The 8,143-nt window shown below is 33.0% G+C and overlaps 1 long non-coding RNA gene across 3 annotated transcripts; it reads left to right on the plus strand.

Annotated features, from left to right (window-relative positions):
• The first annotated feature begins 546 nt into the window (after positions 1-546).
• LOC139876439 (uncharacterized) lies at positions 547-5,321 on the plus strand. 3 transcript variants are annotated; one of them, XR_011768093.1, is made up of 5 exons: positions 547-1,082; positions 2,764-2,859; positions 3,576-3,621; positions 4,165-4,251; positions 4,352-5,321. It is a non-coding gene; the product is annotated as an uncharacterized lncRNA (long non-coding RNA). The 3 variants fall into 3 exon arrangements; XR_011768092.1 differs by lacking the exon at positions 547-1,082 and adding an exon at positions 1,662-2,472; XR_011768094.1 differs by lacking the exon at positions 2,764-2,859 and having other exon boundaries at positions 547-1,003.
• The last annotated feature ends 2,822 nt before the right edge of the window (positions 5,322-8,143 follow it).

Consider the following 8,143-nt stretch of genomic DNA (forward strand, 5'->3'; position numbering starts at 1 on the left):
TTGATTGTTATGATGAGTCCTGTACTTGAAAATTGAAATCAAAAGAGATTTTAGATATATTTTTTTGTTTAGATTTTTGAATATCTTAACTTGTATGTTTAGTCCAGTAAGTGCAGTAAGTGATGTAGGTATATCACTGCTATGTTTCGAGTGCATGTAGAAGGTGTACTATGTGCTTTATTTTAAATAAAGGGTCAATTTATTAATTTCTGTATTTTGTACGTATTTCATAATAAAACTTAGGTAGTAAGTGGTTTTACCCTATGTTGTAGAAGTTGTAACTACAAAAAATTCCGACTTCATAAAACATTCACTTCCGTTTTTTGTTGTGAAATACAGATACAGATCTATTCCAAATACGTTACCAGATCATTCATTATTCTCTAGCCTTTTCCTTTTTTTTTTTCACCCTAAACCCAAAAATATCAAATATCACCCATACTATCTCTTAAAATCAACTGCCACCGCCAACACCTACCACCTTTGATGCGTTGTTGATCGCCTATAACGTCTACTCCGCCGTCTCTTTCTTTCTTCTCCATATATAGATCTGGTATTTCGCCATTGTTTTAAACAGAGTTTCTTCGATTTAAAGATATGTTTTTTTCTTCTTCCAGATCTAAGGTTTTTTTCAGATGAGATATGGAGTTTTGCGTTTATGTCTTATTTTTTCGATTTAATTACGTTTTCTTATTTTATCATGCTTTGTTTTTTCCTAAAGTAAGTTGTGATGGTCGTTTTCGAGATGGTCGTTGCCGGACAAAAGGCAATGGTGGTGCCGACGAAGGATAGTGGTGGTGTTTGGAATATTATTTGACTAAAGGGATTGTTTGGTTTGTTCAGATTTGTATTTTTTATGTCAAAATCCCTATTTGAAAGGAGTAGATGAAAGTTGGTGGTTAATGGCGACCGAAATTTGATGGCGGTGGTTTCCAAAAGGCGACAGTGGTGGTTACCGGAAGTTGACGGTGGTGATAATCGGAAGTCGACGGTGGTGTCACATGTATTTTAATGTTAACTTTCTAGTGTTACCCTTATTTTATACGGACCATGATACACATAATGCTCATTACCTTTCAATTGTAAGTTTTCTAACCACTAACTCAATAGTTTATACCAACACAATACTTCAATGCCAAATTATTTTTTACAATTTTTGGATTTCCTTTAACCCATCTTGAACACCATATCTTATCATGTCAACATTACTTTCATTGTCTTGGTACCGATTCACGTCGACGATACTAATAGTATAAATCATCCCGCAAACGTCCACATAATCTATTTCTAATTGTATGCGAGGGTGAATACCGATAATTCGAAGTTGGGCACGATACTTATAATTATCTCCAACTTCAACAGAGAAATTGAACCTGAAGTCTTCCAACATCAACCCGTTTCAAATTTTCTTTCACTATCATGATTGTCTCGATAATATTTGCTCCTTTTACTTGTTTTATTAATATTTTCTCTCTTTACTTTGTATTTATTCGTTTTTTAACCCTTCCCACACTTCATAAAGTAAAGCCATTGTCTCTTTGATCGGTTTTGTCTTGTTTTTTTTTATCATAAAAACTTCACCCACTTCATATTTCTCTTCAATAACCTCCAAAATTTTGCCGATGTCAATTTTTTTAAAAAGTAACCGCTTTGTTTTATTCCTTCAAAATTTTTAACGCTACATTCCTGCAGCAAAGATATGATCCCCAATATTAATATTATAGTTTGTCTAATGATAGCTATCTTTAGATAAACTATTAATATTATTAGCATAATAAACTTATTTTAGATCAGAAACCTACACCAACGATTAGTAAATCTTTTTTACAAATCAATTGATGTTGTCCACCTTTTTTCAATGCTCTTTGAAGAAACTTTATTACATTATTAACAATGTCACTAAATGAGATGCATGCACCATTAAAATAAAGACAAAATCAAATGCAACCTGCTGCATCATCATTTCTCTTTTTTTTTTTAACATCCGTAGAGTTAGGGTGATGTTTCCTTTTATTTTTATTCCCCTTTCCTTTTACATCACCTTTAAGATCAAGTGTTTGATTTTCCTGATTAGAGTGACCAAGTTTGTCCTTAATTTTACAGGTTGGATCCTTCTGATTAGAGAGACCAAGTTCATCCTCAGTTTTACTGGTTTGATCATTCTAATTAAAGAGACCATCTTTCTTCTTACTTTACAGGTTTGATCCTCCTAATTATATTCTTGAGATTGAACCTGTAAAACTGAGGACAAAGACGGTCTCTTTAATTAGGAGGATCAAATTTGTAAAATGGTGGACGAACATGGTCTCTAATCAGGATGATCAAACCTGTAAAACTGAAGACGAACTTGGTCTCTCTTGTTAGGAGGATTAAACATTTGACCTTGAAGGTAATGCAAAGGAAAAGAGAAATAAAAAGGAAGAATCACCCTAATCTCAGGGACATTAAAAAAAAGATATGCCAACTCAGAAGGTAGCATTTGTTTTTGTTTTAATTTTAAGTTAGGCCCCACCATCTATATTAGAGTGGAACTTTACCATTCATCGAGTAATGGTGCAAGCATCTCATTTATTGAGATTGTAAAGAATCTAATTAAGTTTTCTCAAAGAGCATTGAAAAAAGGTGGAAAGAATGAATTGATTTGTAAAAAGGGTTTACTAATTGTTGGTGTTTCTACTCTTAAATAAGTTTATAATGTTAATAATATTAATAGTTTATTTAACGACAACTATCATTTGACAAACTCTAATATTAATATTGTAGGTTATATATTTGCTGCAAGAAGGTAGCAGTGAAAATTATAAAGGAAGGAAACAAAGCGCTTTCCTTCTAAAAAATTGACATCGACTAATTTTGGAGGTTAGTGAAAGAAAATCCTGAAATGGATTAGGTTTTTATGATAAAAGACAAGACGAAAATAGGTCAACGAGGAAATAATTTTGTTTTATGAAGTATACAATGAATTAAAAAAAGCAAATAAAGACATAGTAAAGGGAGAAAATATTAATAAAAACAAAGTAAAAGGAAAAAATATTAGCGAGACAGTCAAGATAGTGAAAGAAAGATTGAAATGAGTTGATGTTGGAAATACTTTAGGTTCAATTTCTGGTGTTGAAGTTGGAGATAAGTACAAGTATAGTGCCCAACTTCGAATGATCTGTATTCACCATCGGATACAATTGGGAATAGATTATGTGGACGTTCGTGGGATGATTTGCGTTATTAGTATCGTCAACGCGAATCGGTACCAAGACAACGGGGTTAATGTTGACGTAATTAACATATGGTGTTCAGGGTGGGGTTAAAGGAGATCCAAAAATTGTAAGAGGTGGTTTGACATTGAAAAATTGTATTGGTATAGACAATCGGATCATAGTGGTTAGAAAACTTACAGAGTTGAAAGGAGGTAATGAGTATTACGTGTATCATGGTCTGTATCTGATACAATAACGAACAATTCATCTTTCCTTTAATGCTTCATGAATCTCCATGGATTATTAGTTTGATTTCTATTTTTTCTTAGGTTTGAGTCTAAAATTTATTTGATGGTTAATCTATGGTTATTTTTCATGAAGGTTATGGAAGCAACATACAATCAATCTTTGAGGCTGGTAAAATATGGTTAGTATCTAAAATTTAACTGCAACAAGTATTTTGAGAACTCTATTATTTAATGGTGATCATAATCACCATGTAATATAATTTGAAGTCCCGTTTCTTTTCGATTCTTTATTTTTTATATTTTTTTGTTTTTATTTATTGCTTTTTCCTTTTTCCTTTGGATTTTCTAAATATAGCCCTTAGGGCTATACTTAAGAAATATAATTGTGCATTAAGGATGGTACAATAAGATAGTGGGTGAGGTGGTTAGTGGGTGGTTATGAATAGAGTACAATTCAAATTTGCATGTTCAAAAATTTTAAGGATAGCTCTAATGGCTAAGGTTAGAAAAATCCTTTTCCTTTTTATTACATATCTTCTTACACTTGTCATTAACAAAATTTAGTGTGTTTGTTTGATCCATTATTTGTATATAAAACCATATATATAAACTGTCTTGTAATAGATTTTGATTTGTTATGTCTTAAAAGTATAAAATTTCCATTCTCTTTGCAATTGCATTATTTTTTTTTTATACTATACTGTTACCACACGTTGATGCAGGATTTTTATGAAGATTTGTTTCAAGAGCTGGGCAAGTATGGGGGACATTGAAAGTTTCAGCATATGTGATCATTTGCTGATCGCATGGTATATTATTATTTTACATGAAATTGGTTACTGAATTTTTGCTCTTTGAATTGATGTTAACTTGAGTCTTCTTTTTTATGAGCGGGGTGTGTATGTTCAGTTTAGGGAAGAAGAGCATGCTGCAAGTGCTCTTCAGTATCTTACTGGAAGGTTTTATGCAGGTACACTTTTTATTCTTATTTTAATGATTTTTATTTATTTATTTATCTGGGTCTATTGATGTCGATATAAAGTGTTATGTCATTAATGGATGCCTTCAAGTGGCTCAAATGTGATCTCTACATATATATGATAAAACCGAATTTTATATAACATACAATAATCGGAACGTTTTTAGGTCGCTCAATCATTATTATGCACTTCTGTCCTATGACATACTTTCGTGAAGCTACATGTAGGCAGTATGAAGATTGTCAAGTCAGCTTGTTGTTTTAATTGGTTGTACTTTTTGGATGTTTTTAGTCTTGTCTCTTACAATTGATTATGTGACTATTCTGATCTAATGCTAATAGTTAGTTACCGTATTTGATCAACACAACTTCAATTCAGGTTAACTTATTATAGGGGGTGAAATAATGTGTTGGATAATTATATTTATACATGTTGGAGCAATGCAAGGTCACTATAAAGTCATTGTACAGTTCTGTTTTTAAGGCGTGTATGATCTGTTCTCAGATATGACGGTGTTGCCATATTGAACCATTTTGAACTCATTTGTGACTATATATATACAGAAATGCAGTATACATATGAAACTGGCGCTACTGAGCTGTAATATTTTGAACAAATATGTCACCATATTTCACATTCGATTTTTAAATACTATACTTATACTTAATATATGAAAATCAGATATATATGTAAATCATACGATTAGTATCAGGTAAATTAAACTTTGTAGGTAAGGCACAACAACAAACTTGAAAAATTCATTGGCTCGTGAGGTGTGTGATTTGTTGAAGACTGACGAGAAGAATGAGAATGCAGAATTTCATGCAAGGAAGTTCAGTACATTAAAGCATAAATACGTTTTTTCATGTTTATATTTAATATATATATATGCTACAACCTGATTATTACGTCTCTCGGTATAGTATTGACGTTTTATATGGAATGTAGATACACGAGTTTTTCAGTCTTTCTTGGGCCCATTTCAAGAATATGTTACCATTCGTTTTAGTTAATTTTTATTATTGTTATAGATAGATTGTATTTAAAACTCTAAAGAATGTGTTCAACTATAGTATTGACATCTATTAAATATGTGGTACTTGTTGGAAAATTTGGTTGGAAATATGTTCCACCAATTTTTTGGACACAAATTAATATATAATAAAGTGATATGTGGTGGGTTTTGTAGCCATTAATGAGAGCTTTAAAAACGAACTAAAGCGTGTCCAAAATGGGTTAATGGTGAATGAGATATCGCGTCTCAAAGTCGTTAGTTTAAGTGCAAAGTAAGAAAATGTTTGATTTATCAATCAAGGATTTTTGTAAATCTTCTCTTAGATTTTGTCAATCTTTTCTTTTCTTATTAAGATCCTAAAAGATTTGACTTGTGATTTTGTAAATCTTTTCTTATCAATTTGGATTGTGTTTGCACTATAAATACCATACTTTGGTATTTAGAATAAAAATTAACCAACACATAAACAAAAATTATAACCCTCTTACATTTGTTTTCCAGCTTCTTATTCTACTACTTCGGTCACCCCGCTTCCGGTCTCTTTTTCAGGCAAGTGCTCTCATCCGGCAGTACGCTGCTTCGAACCGGTGTACCCTGGGAACAGACGTCGAATCTGTTTAAGGGAATTGTGTCAAACACAAGTCCGGTTCAATCTTCAATTCGGTTAAATCGTTCTATCTATTGGTTGTTATTATGATTACTTATTATACATATTTTCTATATGTCTATGATAATATATATAATTGTTTCAGTTTCGTGTACTATATTCCTACAAACTTAAACAGATTCTCTGCGAAACTGACCTGGTAAATAGAGTTGAATATGTGTATACATTTTTTTTTTTGAAACTTCAATTGTAGAACCTTTGCTAATATGCTTATAATCTCACCATCGCCGATCGCCGTTCACAACTGTCTGCTTCTGTCAATAACCACCGGCCGCCACCGTTAGCTGCCGGTTTCTGCTGTTATGTTCGCCTTGAAATTCTGACCAAGACCCCTGTGTGTATTGGAAATTTAGGCTACTCTGATTTTAATTTTGAATTGCTATTGTTTGTTTCCAATATGCGGGTGGTTTTGGCTGCTATATTCTGAATGAAATGGTTCACAGTTATTATTACACTCCGTATTTAACAAAAGAGAATGAAAAAGTAGCCAAATGAATCTTTATTTTCTATGTGGTGGGGTGTAACACCCCGTTTTCCCGTGCGCGTCTAAAGGTACGTACTTAATCAATAGTACGCTTATAACTTACTCGTTGTGATTAAATGAACTAAAGTGTTAGTTAGGTGTAAGTGCATATATGTATATGTGTGTGTATATATATATATATATATATATATATATATATATATATATATATATATATATATATATATATATGTATATGCGAATGCGTGCGTATACGTGTTTGTGTATGTGTCGCGAAGGTGTTGAGTCGTGTGAGACTTAAGGGCGAAGCTTAGACGTGGATAGGAATAGTGAACGAGGTGTGCTAGTTGTATGAACCTTCGTTTTATGATTTGTTGTCAAAGTGACCAGGAACAGGCCAATGCCGCGCCGCGAGGAATGGGGCCGCGACGCGACAAACAAAGCAAATCCAGATCAGAACTTGAGTTAAGAAGGGTCATTTTTCCTTCTTTATATCGCGCCGCGACAAAGGAGCCGCGCCGCGACACCTCTGCAATTCTGAATCCGAAATCTATTCAATCTATTCAAATTAAATAGGGTTTAGGGGCAATTTGGTCTTTTTGCGTGTAGATCTGGTTGGAGCCTTTAATATCAACCACTTATCTTATTTTTCTTATTTCTTTTCCATTTTCTTTCACATTTTCCTCTCAAATCCTAAAACCCACTTAGATTAAACTCAAGATTTGAAGGCGAAGTTTTGTGAATCAATCCTAGAAGCAAGAATTAAAGTTGCTCTCCTTGTTATTAGCTACAAGCGGATAGTTTTGGTAAGTCTCAAATCTAAGTTTTGAGTTTTAATTAGTTTAAGCTAGGGTTGGTTCATATGGAACTAGTGTGACCCATTTGAGGGTTAAATGGGTGGGTTTTTGGGTTGGATTGTTGAAAGGAAACCCTAAGTAGCTATTATCTAGGGTTTGATCTTGTGATTTGAGGTTGTAAGTGCTAAATGATGTTGTTAATCATTAATGCACTTTTAAAAGGATGAAAGTGTTGTTATTGTGTAAGTTTGACTTGAATTGTGAGTCAAAGAGTCAAAAGAGCACTAGTTGACCTAATCGGGTGAAATGGTTATGAAATACACCAAGTTTATGTTAGTTGATGTTATTAAACCGTAATCACTAGCTTTTAGTGATTTATGACGAGGCATGGCCATTAATGGGCGGTTTTGGTGTAGTTGAGTCATTTAATGCAAACGGGTCATTAAATGCTCAAGGGTTAGTGTTTGGCATTTAATTCAACTAGATTGTATGTTAATAAATGCATAATGTAATAGGTACTTTACTTTGAAGGGTTGCAAGCTCGGTTAGCTTTCACAAGGGACTTGAGGTGAGTGGAAAATCTATATATGTATATATATGATTTACGTGCCGTATTAATGGTGTCACATAGCCGTTTTGTGACCATAGTTGTGAGACATAGCCGTTTTGTCCACGTTCTATATTTATGCACATAGCCGTGTTTGTGCATATAGTGGCGAGTAATAGCCGTGTTTTACTCCCACGTTATTATCCGTGTT

This window comes from Rutidosis leptorrhynchoides, chromosome 11, assembly GCF_046630445.1.
Source record: "Rutidosis leptorrhynchoides isolate AG116_Rl617_1_P2 chromosome 11, CSIRO_AGI_Rlap_v1, whole genome shotgun sequence".
Taxonomy (NCBI): Eukaryota; Viridiplantae; Streptophyta; class Magnoliopsida; order Asterales; family Asteraceae; genus Rutidosis; species Rutidosis leptorrhynchoides.